Source organism: Desmodus rotundus, chromosome 7 (genome assembly GCF_022682495.2).
Source record: "Desmodus rotundus isolate HL8 chromosome 7, HLdesRot8A.1, whole genome shotgun sequence".
In the NCBI taxonomy this organism is placed as follows: Eukaryota; Metazoa; Chordata; class Mammalia; order Chiroptera; family Phyllostomidae; genus Desmodus; species Desmodus rotundus.
The window spans coordinates 113,933,771-113,952,734 of record NC_071393.1 but is presented as its reverse complement, the minus strand read 5'-3'; the positions used below and the strand labels follow the sequence as shown (position 1 = coordinate 113,952,734).

The following is an 18,964-nucleotide window of genomic DNA, read 5'->3' as shown; positions in this document are numbered from 1 at the left end:
GAGGTAGTTTGTTGGGTATTTTTATCACTCTACAACTTACATTACTGCTGTTTTATTTTTTTTTTTAAGATTTTATTTATTTTTAGACAGAGGGGAAGGGAGGGAGAAACAGAGGGACAGAAACATCAGTGTATGGTTGCCTCTCATGCACCCTCTACCGGGGACCTGGCCTGCAACCCAGGCATGTGTCCTGACTGGGAATCGAACCAGTGACCCTTTTGGTTTGCAGGTCTGAGCTCAATCCACTGAGACACACCAGCCAGGGCACATGACTATATATATTTTTTAAATTGTGTTGTCTCCCTATGTCCTACCATTTAAATAGGCTACAATGTGGCCTATGTACCCACACCAAGGGGTGTCAAACTCATTTTCACAGGGGGCCACATCAGCCTTGAGGTTGCCTTCAAAGGGCCAAAAAAATTTTAAGACTGTATAAATGTAACTACTCCTTAACTGTTAAGGAGTTGACATTACATTTGGCCCTTCAAGGCTGATGTGGCCCCCAGTGAAAATGAGTTTGAAACCCCTGGGCTATACTGTGTGTTCTTCCTTGCCTAAGGAAGAGTTTACATCAGGGTTTTTTAGCTTTTCTTTAAAAACAAAACAAACAAAAAACACTTAAATCTAATGAAAAGAAAATTTAAAGAGAGAGGGATTTCCCCCAATTAAAAAAGATTTCCCTGAGCCCTGGCTGGGTGCTCAGTCACTTAGAGCAGGGTGTCAAACTGATTTTCACCGGGGGCCACATCAGCCTCGAGGTTGCCTCTGAAGGGCCGAATGTAACTTTAGGACTGTATACATGTAACTCCTCCTTAACTAGGGGCAAGGAGCTCGGTGCTGCTTCCGGGTAGAAACATGGTAAAGGGCCGGACATAATAAGGTGGAGGGCCGGATTCGGTCCACAGGCCTTGCGTTTGCCACCTGCGACTTAAGAGTGTTGTCCCATTCCACCAAGGTTGCAGGTTCAATCCTCAGGGTACATACAAGAAGCAACCAGTGAATGCATAAGTAAGTGGAACAAACCAATCATTCTGCTCTCCCTTGTTTGTTTTCTTCCCCCCCCACCCCGCCCCACTCCTTCTCCTCTCTGAAAATCAATAAATAAAATAAAAAAAGATTTTCCTGGATTGGAGCGAGAAGAAAAGTCTGTAAGTCACTGAGCAGCACAAGTAAGATGGGCTCAGAGAAAAGAGCTGAGTGCCCCAGGGAGGCAAGGAGCCAAGGCCCAGAACTCTGGGCCTCACCACTGGCTGTTTCCATGTAACAAGCACAAAACACATCCCATAAAAAACCACTGAACCCTCAGGGCATGAGTGGCCTGGGCTGGGACAACAGGACAAGCCTCTCCTAGGTAAACTGTGTAGCCAGGTGACACGTTATGATTCAGGGAACTCTCTTTAAGACCCCAAACCTCAGCACAACCTTGGAGATTGGGGAACAGTCTCCTGATGGATGGTGTTGACTCTACCTTCCTCCTGAGAAGAATAAAGGTCAGGATCAAAATTAAATTAATTTATATAAAATTTTAAAAAGTGATATTTACTATGTACCTGAGTGTGTGTATATATACATATATATACTTCTTAAAAAAATTAAAATCATTGGTACATGAGATGTTCACAGATGAGGAAGTCCATAAAATATAGAAATACATGAAAGCTAAAGTAACTTATTTTCCAAACTTCCAAAATACTTGACATTGTCTTATTTCATTAACATGTGACATGACTAAATGACGGAGTTGTGCCATGGTATGTTAGTCTCATACAAAATGCATAAACATTTGAAAATACATGTTATTCCCATACAAAATATGTAGGTATTTGAAAATCCATGAGAATAATAAGAAATGACAGGATAAAATATCTAATCTGTAGTTTTAAAATTTAGATAATATATATGAAAATACTTTGGAAGTATTAAAAAATTATAAATGATATAATCATAAATATTGAGTGTTCTCTAAGATTATCATAATCCATGGACATTCAAAAAAGTACATGAGAATACAGGCAACAGATATCTTGTATATGGACAACTGAGAAACAACCCAATAAACGTCACAAAATTTATGTACAAACACTTATGTACACCCTCAAAGCACGGCACATGAGAATCACACTCAGAGGCGATTTACTCTTACTTTTGCACATAATTTTAATAAGCTGGGTTGTCTGGTCTTCAAGCCCACAGCTTTATTTCAGAGGGGTGACAATTCCAGGTGCTGACAAAGTCCACAGGGTAGGGCTGATACAGACTTGCATGCAGACAGCAATGCGAGAGAACAACTGACGACGAGGAAGAAAACAAAGGGAGGAGACAGAAACAGTATAAAAAAGCAGACAAGAACTTAAAAGAAAAACAGGACAGCAGTCTAGGGCCATCTACTGAAGGAGCAAGAGTTAACACACTTCCATAACTTCCAAGAATAATTTAATACTGCAGCACAGAACAACAGTGGAGGGGTCAAAGGTGAGGGTGAGACACATTCATTATGTTCTGCTCCTTGCTTGTCAGGGACTCAACGGAAATCCGACTCTCTAGAAACTCCTCCATCATACCCAGAACACCTCGGGAAGGGCAGGTGTGACAGCTGTTCTCTGCTGCTGGGGAAATTCATAAGCATGCATCCTGGGCCACTGTCAATTCATCTTCGACAACCTCATCTCATTCCCAAGCTCCCTCTGGGCAGCTCCCCTTCTCCAGAGCAGATATTTCAAACATCCTCTCTTCTCCTGCAACCTCCCCCACCTGCTTCTCCTCAATCTCAGCAAATGATGATGCTGTCTAAATCACAGAGAAAATAAAGAAGCCAGTTTAGAAGCAAATGTCCTCATCTTCCTTCATACACATACAAACTTACCTGGATCCAGGCTTTTGCTTCCTTTTCTTTACAATCCAAAACTCAATGTCTCCCTAAACTGTGGCCTCCACGCAGTCCACCTTCTCAGGGGCTCTGATGCCATGACCACCTTCCCTACTTGCTCATTCCCATCATCTAACCAAGCTCAAGTCTCCTTCACCTGTAAATATAACATACCCTGAACTCCTTACCCCTTTCAGGACAACTCCTCTTTTTCTTCCATTGGAAAATTCTTGGAAGGGCAGCCTAACTCCTTACCTTAGAATTACTGGAATCTGACTTCCACTGCAGTAACCAATGATACCCTTGAAGTTTTTAAAAACAAGTAGATATGTTGGTCCTTCTCCTGCTCAAACTCTCCCTAACATCCGGCACAGCAGATCATTTCATTTTTTTCTAGAAACACTCTTTCTGGCTTCTGTGACAGCATCCTCTCCTGATTTTTCCTTCTACCACTCTGGCTATTACTCCATTTCCCTTCCTCTTCCCATCCTGGATATTCCATGCACTCTCAGAACTTCAGCTGCCATCTCGATGTTGATGACTCTCAGAAGTCTGCATGCCCACCCCAGACCTCTCTAAGCTACTGATCTTTACATCTACCTAGTGGTGGAACTCGGCTGTGCGTCCCATAGGCATCTGCCAAAGTGAACCAACCCTTCACCCTCCACCAAACCTATGAAACTCTCCCTGCAGTCTGACCTCTACCAACTGACAGCACCTTCACCTAGCTGCTCACACCAGATCCACTGTCATATTGGGAATTGCAGTTCCTAACTCTCTCCCAGGTCTGTCTCCTATTTCTCCACCTAACAGCCACTGATTCCCCCACGTCACCATTTGCCTGGCTGTTTGTGAGTCTTTTAAATGGTGTGCTTCTGTCCAACTCGTTTACACAGCAGCCAGAGGACCCTTCTAGACTGCAAATCTGACCATCACTATTAAGATTAAAATCCTTCCCCCAGTTTCCCAAGGGTCCTTGCATACATTTTGTGGTTTCCCAAAGGCCCTCACAACCTGTCACCTGCCCATCACTCCAGTTTCAACTTAGACCCATCCATCATCCTTCTTACCTTCAAGGACCACATACACTGAACTTCCCTCAGTTGTTCAAACTCACACTGCCCCTTTCCACCTAGAATATTCTTTCCACAACTCTTCTTTATTTGACTAAGTCCTCTAATCCTGAAATATTACTTAGACATACATACTCTAAAAGAGTAATTGAGAAAAATGAGTGTTTACTTTACATATTAATACTAACACTTTAATTAAAAGTGTTAAGAATTCATAAAAATAAAAATCAGTGAAACCAAATATTTAATACATTTTAAATACAAAATTTAGAAATGCTACAACACATAAATGTAAATTTATAAAAATATAAATATAAAACATAATCATTTTAGTATAAATTGTCAGATAATACTATTTTAAAATGAAACTAAACCCTACATAAAAATGACAAATGTTAATTTAAAAAAATGAAAAATTAAAGATCATTTCAATGTGTTTTGTGTGTTATCGCAACGCCCAAACTACATTTCAGTGTCACTTTCCCAGCTGCTCAGGAGTGTACATTTCTGGTTGGGGAATGGTGACGGGGTCATTGGAAACCTCCTTCCAACACTCTCTGCAGACTCTCCCTTTAAACAAGCCGATCTCTAGTTTGATAACTCTGGGAACATCTTTCAAAACTCACATGTGTGTTTGTGCAGAAACATCAATCTTTTTTTTACTAAAAGAGAGCTCTAGCTATTATTCCCAAAAGCATTTCCATTTGGTCTTCCTGTTAAATTCACTACTATCATGATTAGATTAGACTTTGTGTATTCAAAAAGTCTTTCAACTTCAGTCAGAATTATTCTAACAATAAAAGCCTTTTTTCTTTTTTTGTCCCATTTATTTGCTCCTGAAAATTATAGAGGTGTAGAAAAATAACCATTTCTACACAAACACAGCTTTGTTTAATTCTAAATCCTAACGCAGTGGCAAGAGTCTGGTTCAGCCATTGCAATATTGGCTCTGGACCCTCCAGTATGCTGGCCTCGGGCTGAATTTGAGTCCTTAAACTTTGATCTTGAGACCGATGACTCAGACTCTTTTCCTGAACTGAAACACCAGCCCTTTAGGAGGACTCTCAGTCTGGTCCTTCTGGCCACTCTTGGTTCCGCCTGTCCTTCAGTTTCACTGGCCTGCGGGGCCTTCCCCTCAGGCCCCAGCCTTCAGGCAGCACTTCTCATTTATTCCTACCAGCAGCCTCCATCCTTCGCTAACGGAGCTATCCACCAACTGCAGAGAGCTCTTCCAGCCAGACCCACAGTCGTCTCGGTGGTGTGTGTGTGGGGGGGGGGGGGGGGGTCGTGGAAGGGGAAGAGAAGGAACGAGGACCCGGGAGTTGCAGCCCCTGAGTGTTAAAGGCTGAGGAGCCATGGATGAGAGAACTCAGGATGATGAGTCAGAGGAAGGGAAGAGAAACTGCAGAGTGGGCTGGACAAGTCTGCGGACGGATGAATTGAAATGCGGTTATTACATGACCAGAAATAATGATGATGTTTTAGGGCCAGCATACTGGAATGTCCAAAGCCAATACTGCAATCACTCTATTAGAATCACTACATTAGAACGATGCAAGGCAGCAAAGTGAGGCACTTTGCCAAGCACTCCAATATTCACATCAACCATGAAAATACAGATATTTCTTTCTTTTTCATAGATGTGGGCACTAAAATTTACAGAGAGCAAGTCACTTCCCAGCCACAATGACTAAACAGCAGTGCCCAAATTCAAACGTTATTTCACCTACTGATTCCAAAGTTCATTGCCTTAGCCATCATATACAACATTATCTTCCCCAAAGTTTCTAAAATTGTATTATAAATAAAATAGTGAAATAAAATTTGGTACCTAAAGGGATCAACTAGCCAGATCACACATAAAGCTTTAGTTCTTGATGTGCTATTGAGCTAAGGCTTCCTGTGTATAAAGGGAGGGATATTGATGTTTTTCCCTTCATTTTTCATACTTCACATGTAAACAAATGTTTAGCCTGAAGTTTTCTTATTAGTTCTGGCTCATGAGGTTTTACAAGGATGGTACAAAGAGTTCAAACAAGTAGTTCCATCATCACTAGAATATTCCACATAAATAGCTGTATTTTTGGTTCACACATTTACAGTAATAAATAATAATTTCACATTCTTAGGGGAAATAGTAACTAGTTCAAAGCTCCAATTAACCAGATCAAGTACAGTTCACATCACCTGGTTATGACTTACATACAAGCATGTGCGCACAAGGCAAAAAAGGTTAAGCCTGGCATTTTAATTGTAAAAAAAGAAAATACAATCCCAAGAGCTGTAGGGTTTCAGCTAGCATTTCTGATTTCTTGTACTGTTTTTCTCATAACATTTGCAGGCTACACATTAATATTCAGCTGTACATGTCCCTAGTGAGACCAGCATACTCTGGACTGTGTATAACCATAAACAAAAATACATTTTAATTTGTTCTAAAAAGTATGCAAAGTTATAATACATGGCTTAACCATTTCTGTAGAATTGTTAACTGGGAATTTTAATAGAAAAAATAAACTCATAAACACACATCAAAGGAACAGAAAGCAGGTAGAACTTAGTCACTATCTCACACCCAAGAAAATTGGCGACAACATTTCTGAAGCAAAAACCGGTCCGTGGGAAAAGTGTAACGCATTCTTTCAGACACTGCTGGTGGCACTGTGACTTTGTGCCAACTATTCCAGAAAGTACTTATCACTATGTTATATACAATACAGCAATATATGTTCTATATAATACAGTGATAAGTGTTAAAATCACAGAAAGGTTCACATTCTAATCTTAGTTACCCTAACTGACCACACAGAAGGGAAAGCGAAAACTCATCCTCTCTAGAAACATCCTAAGTCACCACAGAAGGGGGCTGCTAAAGATACTAGTAAAGAGTGGAAACACGACACCTCTACTAGCTGGAATTAAAATTATTTCACAATTTTAAACTATGTTTTCATAAAATACTCTTATGTCCAACCTGCGGTCCGTGGGCCACATGCAGCTCAGGATGGCTGTGAGTTCAGCCCAACTCGGAACCGTTAGGTTTACTTAAAACCCACAATTTTTTTTTGTGATTAGGTGTCACAGTGTATTTAATGTGTGGCCGAAAGGTTGGCTGCCCCTGGAGGCTGCAAGTGTGCCACTGTCAGTGCAGTCAACGATACGAACTTGAACCCTCAAAATATATTTTCACGAGACAGAGAATTTGGATGAACCTGGGAAGAATCTGGGTGCAACTGTGGCTTCTCTAAAGTTGCTTATATCTCTGCCTACTGGGTTCAAGTCGTTCAGCTGTTTTGTTTTCATGCAACTTATTACATCTTAATACGACTAATAACTGGATTAGAAAGAAAGGACAGGTCCAAGATTTAAGAGAATTATCTTTTTAAAAGGCAGCAGCAGCATATTCTGCTCGTCCAATGAAACACAGGTTTGACAAAGTGAAGGCAACAAGAGTCCGACTGTCAAAGAGCAGCTCTTTCAGAGAAGCACACCACGCCCTCGGAGATCCTCAGTCTCGGGCCTTCTGAGGGCTCACCCTAGCGATAAGTAAGGGTGGAGGTTCCCTGAGAACTAAACAGCCTAAGACTTTGCGTCATAATCAAAAGCAGGTCAGAGAGATGGATGGGGGACATTTACATAGAGGACTGGTCACCTGCCAGAATTCTGTCCTGAAGCACTCCCCTAAGCTTATAATTATTGTTACATAAAAGTAATTGCCCCCATTTACAAAGTGCACAGTACTCTGAAATTCCTGAAATTCCAGTTCTTCTTTCCGTAAGTAACTTAAGAGGTAGGGAGGTCCATCATGGATTCATGGGTACAGAGAACAAACTGATGGTTGCCAGATGGGAGAGGGCTTGAGGGGCTGGGTGAAAAAGGTGACGGGATTGAAAACTACAGAATGGTAGTTACAAAATAGTCATGGGGATGTGAAGTACAGCCTGGGAAAAGTGGTCAATAATATTCTAATAACTATGTACGGTGCCAGGTGGCTACCAGGCTTACTGAAAGGACCGCTTCATAAATTCTGAATGTCTAACCAGCATGCTGTACACCTGAAACTACTACAAAACAATACTGAGTGCCAACTATAATTAAAATATAACATCTCTGTAAAAAGGAAAAACACGTAGGGTAGTCTACTTGTCAGAATTGCATGAAATTGGGGGGCTTAAAACTGCATGTGACTAAACAGCTCCTAACAGTCCCCAAACTTGCCAATAAAAGGGAGACTTTTATATCAAGTTAGGTTGACATTAATAAATTATATCAAAGTAATTAAAGAAAAAATACAAAGAAAACTCTACTCAAAACAAAGGGAAAATAAAGAGTAACAATCAAAAATGGGAGATTTTTTATTGGCCACGATCAACCACTAGCAATGAAAGAAAGAAAAATGGTTTGGGCCTATAATAAACATTCAAAAATAAAAACTGTAGATATTCGATGCAGGCAAGAAAATGTTCAACTACACAGTCTTAAACATATCAGTCAGACTGTTCAGGTCTAAGCTCTCTTAAGAAATGCCTATAAAGTTCACACCATTCCATTTACAGGACTCTACCTTGCGGAATAATTGAACATGTGGGAAAAATTTACGTAACAAGGTTATTTATATAAGGCCAGAGGTTTTTAAACTTCTCTGTGGATAGAAATTATGGGGGAGGGGAGCCCTATGAACTTGAAAAACAATATATCTTTATTTTCACTAACTTCTAAATGAATGAAATGTAGCATTTCTGTCCATTAAAAATGTAGGCAACAAACTCCGGTAACATTAGTCGTACAGACCAATTCTGACAACAGGGACCACAGGTATTTTCAGATCGCCTTACAGTCGGTGCAGATATATTAAAGTATCGATTATGCTCAGCACTACTTTGAAAGTATGGCAGTCATCAGACCTGAAGCTAGATCTTTTGTTAATGCAATAAAGAAGCAGATATTAGTAGGTCACGAAATTTTAAACACTCTTGCAATTGTATTTTAATATGTTTATGTTGCTTTGTACTTCTGTTTAATGCACTTAAAAATGTTATTGTAAGTACATTTCATCAAATTGTGAAAGGTCAATAGGAGAAAATATTTAGGAACATCTGATGTAAGCATTATTTATAATAACAAGAAACTAAAAAACCTGAATTTACAACCACTGGAAACTTCAAATAAATGATGGTATAAACAATTATGAAGCCATGAAAAAAATATATAAAACTCCATTTAATGATCCTTATTTTATTTAAAAAATGAATATGCACGTATTAAAAAAGGTGAGACCAAAATAATATCACTAGTTATCAAACAAGATTTTCTTATTTTCTATTGTCACTAATTTTTCTTTAATGAACATACATAACTTTTGTAATAGGAAGATTTTTAAAAGTATAAAAATGTATTTGGTTTGCAAATGGTCCATGAGTATAAAAATATTTTAAAAGATTGCACATTAATTACTTTTAATGTTAGTTAATCCTAATTCAAATGCCAGCTCAGGAAAAAGAAAAAGCATTTAACATCCCAATGAAATAAATTACAATGAGACCCCTGTTTCTAACTCATCTTTTTTATACTTAAAACACCCTTTGTTACTCGTTGCCAGTGATATAGCAGCAAGATGTCTTCCAATATAAAATGCTTTTGAATGATTTGGAAGGAAGTCCCTCAAAGACAGACAGAAATTCAGTCACGGCGGAGGTCGCTTTTGCTCATGAGGGCAGGGACCAAGCACAGTCTCCATGCTTGTTGACTGACTACTTCTGCTCTTGTTTGTACATCACCAAATGCTTCTACTTGAACTTGAAATCAGTCAGGAAGATCTCTCCTCTCACTGCCCCGAGGCTCAGATGAATGGCCTCCCCATGAGAAGAGGAGGCTCCATTAGAAGACTCGGAAAGAAATTGATACAATAAAGCAAATATTTTTTTTGAGCTAACTTTGGTGCTCAGGACCCCTGGTGTCTGAAGTTAATGAGGTATGTGTTTGGAACATAGGTGACAAGCTCCAGTATGTGTTATCGACTGTCCTAAAGTAACAGATGTAAAGGGCCCTTTTTACCTTGAGACACGAAACAGCACAGCATTCCTTAGACTATGGGACTCAGTAAGCAGGGTGCCATTCTGGAGCACCTGGCCACCGGAAGTTGAGGAAGCATGGCCATTTCCAGACGGATGTCTCATGCGATAACCAGATGGTTCATCTGTCAGCCATCGTTATCAACTGCACCTGAAGGGTTTTGGGTTTGTTTTTCACTTTTTATCTTGACTGCTTTTAGACTTACAGAAAAGTTCCAAAAACAGTACAGGGAGTTCCCACAGATCCCTAACCCAGTCTCCCCCAGTGGAAGGGGGAGACTGGGTTACTACTTACGTCACTATTCCCCGTGCAACCGTCACTAATCAGAACCAGGAACACACCACTGGTACAATCCCATTAACTAAAGCCCCGACTCACATTTCAACAGCGTTTGCACTATGCCACTTAGAATCCCATGCTGCATTTGGTTGTTATTTCCCTTTAGTCCCCAGCAGTCTGTAAGTTTTTCAACCTTTAGTTGTCTCTATGTCTTTGACACCTTTGAAGAGATCTTACTACCCTCTTTGGGTTTGGTGATTTCACAGAACTGGCCTGAGGTTATGCATTCTGAGCAAGAGAACTGGAGAAATGATGTAACTTTCTCAGTTCATCACTTCATGGGGTTTGTGCCATGGACCAGGATTTACTTGGTTAAGTGTCTTTATCATAACCTTACTGTCTTGCTCCTTATCATTTACAAGTATCTTCGGGGAGATGCTTTGAGATTATGCGAATCCTGCTTCTCCTCCTGTCTCTCCTCAAACTGTCACCCACTGATTACAGCATCCATCAGTTGTGTCTAATAAAGTTTACAGCAATAAAAATCAGTCTCCATAATGGTGTTCTGGGCCTGTGGGGATCAGTTGGTGGTCTTGGTTAATTTCCACAAAACCACTGTGACCACACACAGACTTATTTGTGGTCTCGTTTCCGGAAAAGAGAGGAAAAGGAACTACAACACATTAATTCAGGGTCTGGCATACAGTACAATGTCAGACACAGAGGGCCCTCACTGCCTCTACCTGATGCTGTAACTACAAGATACAGAGGTTCCTCAGTTCAGCAAATCTCATGCTCCGCACCAGCACCAAACATTCACTCAACTCTGAAATATACACTGGGCCTGCCTAATCTGTGGTCCCTGCCTTCAGGCAGTGCTCAGGCCGGTTATGAACCAGTGCACCATGGAAAGCACTGTACAGAAACAAGGGGCAAAGGGTGACTCAGAACAGTGGTAGGAGAGCCATCTGCACCTTTGGGAGGGAAGGGATCACACAGACATCACAAGCCCGGGAGACGCAGGAGCTTGCCAGGTGAAGAAGGAAGAACAGCCCATTCCAGTGCGTGCACTGGGGCGGAGGAGGCAAGGCAGCTCCATGCAGGAGTGGAGCGTGATAAGGCCCTCCCAACTCTGGCTCCCATGTGGGTTTCTACCCTGCACCTAGTTCACTGGCCTTTCACTCTACAAAGACACTTCCCTGTTAATAAGAGGGCTCACCAGTTTTCTGGTGTTAGCCCTCTGCACCCCAGTAAGGTGAGGCCAGTTGGGAACAGGGCCCACAGTGCTGCAGGGGAAGCCTGCCTCCTACCCCAATCCTCCATGGTCTTTGTTCATAAATGTGATGTGATCACTAGACAACTGAGGAAAACCAACAGCATGAAAGAAAAAATGGGAAAAGAGAAAATACAACTCAGAAGATACAGATCATTCAACGCAAAGAACTTAGATAAAAATTTTGTAATTAATACTAATGGAGAAATGTGGAACATATAAAATAAAGATAAGTTATTATGAAAAATACCTACAGTAAAACAAAAAATAATAAGTTCCTGGTGAATAAAAATATGATTGCTGAAATAACAAAGTGAAAGGGTGAGATAATAGAATGTAGAAGGCTATATACCAATTCCTCATCCATAAGATAAAATTGATAAGCATAGAACAAAAATAAAAAGAAACTGGAATTACAAAAGAAAAACATGGCCCTGGCTGGTGTGGCTCAGTGGATTGAGTGCCAGCCTGTGAACCAAAGGGTCGCTGGTTCGATTCCCAGACAGGGCACATTCCTGAGTTACAGGTCAGGTCACCACTAGAGGGCACTCAAGAGGCAACAACACATTGATGTTTCTCTCCCTCTCTTCCTTTCTCCTCTCTAAAAATAAATAAATAAAATCCTTTAAAAAAAAACATGAAGGATAAATCCAGAGGTGCCACCATCCATCCAAATGGAGTTCTGGACAGTGGGAACAAAGAAACCGTAGAAGATTTTTTTAAAAATAGAAAAAAAAATAATGTTTAATATCTTTTCATGTGTCTTAATAGCATGGATGGCAGGCTATAAATATCATGAAGATAAGCGTACCTGCTCTGTTCTCCTTCAGGCACCGTAGATGGCACAGAGTAGATGCTTAATAAATATTACCCAATGAGTGAGTAAGTAAGTGTATAAATGGGCAGTTGTTAATTTTTAAAATTACTTAAAAAACATGAAGGGCATTCTTGTTAATAGAAAGCGTGATAATAAATTTGTATGTGTATAAGAAAAGACAGATTCCAAACCAAATTATCGGAGTAAGGGAGGAATTACTTTTTCGCTTTTGTATTACTAATTCTTATAATCAACATATACATACATACTTTTGTGTGATTTGTTTGTTGTTTGTTTCCTGTCAAGCTTCATGGAGGCACTCATGCATATGTGGCAGCTCCGGAGGTACAACACTCTGATCTCCCTTGCAGGAAGGACTTGCAACTGACTCAACCACAGGAAATACAACCAGCTAGAAGTCTCTGGCTGTAGTGTCTTTGGATCTGGTCCAGTTTTCCAGCCCTGTCACACTCTTCCTGGGCAGCCCCATCCAGGAACTGAGCATGCCCAGGGGAACAGGGCCTGGCAACCTCTGCCCAACACTGGACTTCTCTGATCCTCTCTCCTTGCTCCATTGCATTGCTGAGTCTTGCCAGATGTGTGCTGCAGTCTGAGACTCCCCCTGCCCAACGTTGCTTCCTTTCCCTTTTCCCCTGCCTGGTGTCAGATCTGCATTATAGACTAAAGGCTTTCCCTGCTGAACTCTGCTTCCTCCCCCTTTTTCTTTCACAAGTCTGACAAACCAACTTCATACCTCTTCTGTCAACACCTGTGTCCCAGAGGATTCAAATGACACAACATACTCATCACGTGATTATCGTCAATTTAACCATGCAAAATATTAAGTCATTATATGATTAGATTGCATTTGGCAAAGGCAAGAGGTTGGGTTTGAGTAGGGCAGGCTAGAGATGGAGTTACTAAGACATCTATTGCTAGAATTTGGGCAAGAGCTCTAGAACTGGGAATGGGCCATAAAAAACAGGCAGTCGGCAGCAATTCTAAGGCAGACTGAAAAGCCTCCCCAACTGACTAGAGGTTGAGAAAAACGAAGACAGAGACATCAGTGTTGTACATCCAAGTAACTGATAATAGCGGTGGCATTTACAGCAAGAGGACAATGAGGAGGGAGGCTTGTTTACAAAAGCTGTGTGTGCAGTTTTGAATTGCCAACTAGATAAGCATCCAGGTGGAAGCAGATAACAGTGGCTGAGAAATGCAGCCAGAACTGAGGAGAAAGCCTGGGAATGAGGCTGTGTTATCTGGATATAAATATATAGAATTATCTCTTCCAGAAAGGCTTTTTGAGGTCATTACTAATAAAGGAAATATGTAAACCCTGCTCAATATAAAAATAAAGGAGGAAAGCAGAAACAAGTGTGCTAATAATGACAGGCATACAGTCAAACATCATCTTTGGCTCTGGGAGCTGAGGTAAAACAGAAAATATGTGCAAAACAAAACAAGCAAATAAAACATACCTATCATCAGAAAGGCAGGCATTTGGCAGCTACCAGAAAACAATCCCTGGCACCAAATTCTAACATACATCTCTCCCACAGAACTTTCTAGATGGGCTGGAGAATGACATAATGGGCAATGTCCTCATCATCGGTTTTACTGCAACAGCAAATTCTGTTTCTATGTGACCGTATTTTTAAAAAGATTCCCTTGAATAGTCAAGTGTCCAAACGAATGTGGCCTCCTGACGGTCTGTACTGGTTTTAAAAATAAAACCTACGGAGGAGCAGTTGAAGCATGTGCCCTTTTAACCAGCTTCCACAAACCTCTAACCTGACATGGCACAGGAACAGGAAATCCTGAATGCTTTCTAAGTGGGTTCCAACAGGCAGTGGAGATTACAGCCAAGAGGGGAGAGGATGTTTGTTTTCAAAGGAGCAGACGGGCACACTTCCATACCTAATGCCCTCCTTGCCCGAGAAGCCCTGAGCAGACAGGAAGGCAGCAGCAGAACATTCCTAAGTTAGTTTCTCCAGTAGGTTAGTGCCCCACATCATCCTAAGAAGTGCTACAGAGAGATCCCTTCAAATTTTACAGTTTATGTGATCACAATAAAAAGTAAAAGACAAGCACATTAAAACAATAAATTATACAAATATAAAACCTTTCCCTATTAATTTTGGATGAAATTAACTGTTAAGTTCAAGAGCACAGAGTAGAACCTGGTTCAATGAAATAGACTTGTCTTGAGTTTATCACTTACTTGAAATATAACACTGTCCACATCAAAAAACTAAACACAGTGTAATTATCTTTTAAACTCTGAATTATAAGGCACCCCATTGTAGTTTCTTCAAGCCTAATGTTGCTATATTCATAGGATTTAAAAATAAAAACAAAATAAGCAAGATTAGTACAAATAAGCTTAACTGTATGGTGTCCCCTGATGTTCAAGAGGGTGAAAGGTAAATAAAGCAAACTGGACATTACAATAGCAACCGAAATCCAAGTTGTCTGTGACCTCAAACCAGCGATCCTGGGGCCCAGCACACTGCTGACCTGATTTATGTGTGGTATTTGTGTGTGACCTGATTTGTGTGTGCATGTGGGCTCCAGAACATGGGTGTGTGGTGGGGTGGGCAGAGATGCAGGTACAGGAGCAAGGTGAACAACAGAAAACAATCAAACCTGGTGGTTTAAAGTTATGAGAATAATCAGGTGCATGAGAATTTAGTATTCCCTCTTTTCAGGAGTGGGAAAATACTCTCAGATGAGCTTCACACCAGATGATGGCAGTTTCTCCGGGCCACTGGGGAGGGAGAGGCCCTTCCCTATCAGAGCATCTCTAATAACGACTTTGGGAGGGACACTCCACCTGGCATCAGGTAAGCCCATCAACATTCTGACCACTGGAGCAGCAAACACCTCAGCCAAGGCAACCCACGGACTCCTCTCTTTTCCATTAGTGCAGAGCTCTGAATGGGACTCAGGGAGGTCATGCCCCAAACACAACTATGCACTCAACGCAAAACTGAAAAAACCCTGTGTAGGCACAGCAAATGAGGTGAGTAATGGCTAGGAAAGTCTCCTCCTCAGCAAGTCATGGCAGCTGTAGGTAACAATTACTCTATAACTTAGTATTTGTCACTTATAAATTTCCTTGTACTTTGATCCTGGTGACTATGTAAATAAAAGCTAAATACAAAATACATATGCACGCAAAGGGAGGTGACCAGATTAATCTAATGCTATCCACTGCCTAGCGTGTGCCTCCTCTCTCAGAAGGCTGTGATTGCATCCTTTGTACTTACAGAAAAGACAGCTGCACCTTGGGGGTCCTCCGAGCACTAAGTGAGGAGCACAAAGCTATAACACAATAAACTACACCATCGTTTAATCCTCAGTGAGTCTCAGTAGACACATCACACACACTAGCACAACAGCAAAGAGAAGTGGGCAGGAGAAAGGACCGGAGAGAACATTGATGGTGTGTTGTTCGTTTTAGTAGTGCCAACAGTGGGATTCCTCTGCTTGCCCAGCTTCTTTCCAGCAATGGACTGGACTTCCACGTTGAAGCCAAACACACTCTAAAGACTAAATTTTCAAAATAATGGTGTAGAAAAAACAATGTAATATTTAAAAAGTAACTGCAGCTTCATCAACCAAACACAATTACATTTTACATCTAATATTGCCAGTAGAGAATACTATAGTGAAGTGAACTGTTTTCCCTAGAGACTCAGCCACAGTGAAGTCAGGAATTAATTAAACAGAAAAATGGAAAATACACGGTGACAAAGAGGTCAGAATGACAACCAGGTCAGGGACACTATACCCTGTAGCTGGAAGATAAATTCCATCTGACACTGATGTAATCCTTCAAAAGGATGGGCTCACTTTAAGGTTCTGATTAGGAAAAATGAGTTAGTTCAATAATTATAGTGAATCAATTTGTATGTAGAAATTATAAAACAATTTCTTAACTATATTATATAGTGATAAAAGTATAGATACTATATAAAGGTTTTAATATAGTTATACTTCAGGGGGCTTAATATCATCTTCAAATCATGTTATTCATTGTCATAATTTGTTGTATGTTGTGACAAATGACCCATTTGATTTAAAAATTCTAAGTTATGTGGCCCAAGAAAACACAGGAGGCACTAACTGCCTTTCACTGAACTGACTTCGCAGATGAACTGCAGCTCCGCTGTCTCTGTGAACCATGGTGACAGGTGCCCAATGGCACTAGCAGGCAATCTCTACCGCCACACACACAGGACTCCTCTCCCACCAGCCCGACGTCATGCCAACCAAACCTGTTTATGCCAGTGGACTTGTTACTGTAATTATGAAATTTAATTAAATATTATGAAAGCTTATGTAATATGAGCACCAAAGATAAACCTTGTTTCTACTAAAAACTAAGTTGAAGTCTTTGGAGAGACTTAATAGAGACAGATCACTAAAAAGAAAGCTATTGGATGAGATGTGAGTGAAAAGAGAAAAAAATGTGAAAACGAAGATTTTATATTATACAGATTGCTTTGCTAGTGTCTGTTTTTGCTCTTGTGACTTATACTATTAACAAAATATAGAATTCAAAATAGTAGAATCACTGTCAAAGAAAAGCCCTTGGCCTCACAAGAGTTTGGCAAATATATTTTAATGAAAATATAGTATTTTGAATATGTACACTTTAAAAAGATTTCCCAACTTAACCAGCATTTTCAACTAACCCGTTACAATTATGCTGGATAAGAGGGTATTTTCCATGCTTCAGATTAGGAACTACTTTGGATTGGCGACTTTTAGATTTATGAAGTATTATAAGCTAAGATGGATTACTCTGATATACAGGCACTCAAATTTTTATCCCAAAGTTTGGACAGAGAAAAATACTTTAAACAAACTTCTACCAGACTGAAACATAAAAATAGGCTCCACCCCTTTAGACAAAGTAAGAGAGCAGGGCACAGTGGTTAAGAACAGGACTGGCTGGGTCCAGTATTACTAGCTCCGTGACAGCACAACCACTAACGGCACTTATGCCCAATTTCTCATCTGGAAAACGTCGCCAATAAAGATCCTACCTCGGTGGGCAGGGAAGTTGAAATGAAAAAATGAATGTCCTATCAAAGTTCAGCAAAGTTCCTGGCACATACAAGTGATTAAAAAAAAAATGTTCATTATTACTGCTATCATACTGCCTAACTGGAAAGAAGTGCCTACTACTACACGAGTAAAAGTGTAACTAATATGTTCTCTCTTATGTTGGACTTAAAGTGTCAGTTTTTATAGCAAGATGGCCTCCACCTATAGACAGTTCAGAATCACCTGTGGAAAACTTCCCCAGGTACAATGAATGAATCAGGCGTTCTCAACCAGGCGCAATATTACTACTGCCGAAGGGATATTTGGCAATGCCTGCAGATATTTTAAGTTGTCACACCTGGGGTTGGAGCGGGGCCACCTATTGGCACTGAGGGTGTAGAGGCCAGGGGTGCTGCTGAACATTCTACAACACATAGGATAGCCCCCCTTCAGAAAACTATCTGGCCCCAAATGCCAACACGGCAATACTGAGAAACCCTATATTTTAAAGGATAGTACAAGAAAAAAGTGATTTCTAAAATCTGAATCCCAGAAAATTATTCTGAGAGAATAAAGACTGCTCAAAAATGAAACTGGGAGACATACGTACTTGTAACAAGGTAAGATTCTTTGGTCAACAGACCCTTTTAAATGGGGTCTATCATGTAATAACCTTACAATGAAGTTTATTCTAAAGCCATAATAGTGAGTACTAAAAATGAAATGTCATTTGGGAGAATAAATCTACCTAAGACTCAAAACTCCACAGCAGGAAATGGGAAATCAAAACATGGTTGTAGTCATTTGCATACAGGGGGCCTCTCACCTGGCTGCAGAGATTACTGAGCCAGGCATTGCACTGGGCCGCAGGTGCATGTCCCTCCTTGGGGAGCATCCTGTTTCCTAGCTTGGAGGTTTCTATGACAACCTTACTCTTCAACTAATAATGCTGCTCAAAAACACTATTAGAAAGCTCTTAAGAGTTCATTTAAGTTACTTTTTAATAAATCACAGGGCCTTTCTGAAAAGTATGGATAAAACTGGATACAGAGTATAATCCACCAATATATGTATTGTTCCCCCCCCCTCACAGAAGAAAAAAAAGACTAGAAAGAAGTCACCAACAGGTTAAGGGTACTTATCTCTGAAGTGCTTTTTTCTGCTCAAATGCAGAAGACCTAAATTTGACTCCTGGCTCTGAAACTTATTGGCTCTGTGACTTTTGTCAAATAGTGTAATTAATTCCCACCAAAATTCCTGTGAAACAGATAGGAATGTATTACAATTCCCACTAACTGATGAGAACACTGAGGAGGAAAACCAATGGTCCTGTACCAATTGCAAAAGTGCTAAGTTAATGAAAGGTAACATTAAGGTTATTTTTGTAATCCTTAAGATAAGGCTATATTTAAAATATTTTCAACTTTAAAATGTATCCCTAAAGGTAAAACAAGTCTTCTATACAAAGACTATAACCTCATCCAGTAAATCAAAGGGTATTATTTTTTGAAAAACATGAATAT

General features: G+C 40.3%; 1 protein-coding gene across 30 annotated transcripts in view; it reads right to left on the bottom strand.

Annotated features, from left to right (window-relative positions):
* SIPA1L1 (signal induced proliferation associated 1 like 1) overlaps positions 1-18,964 on the bottom strand; it is a 323,108-nt gene that overhangs the window by 109,008 nt on the left and 195,136 nt on the right. The gene's annotated exons all lie outside the window — the stretch shown is intronic.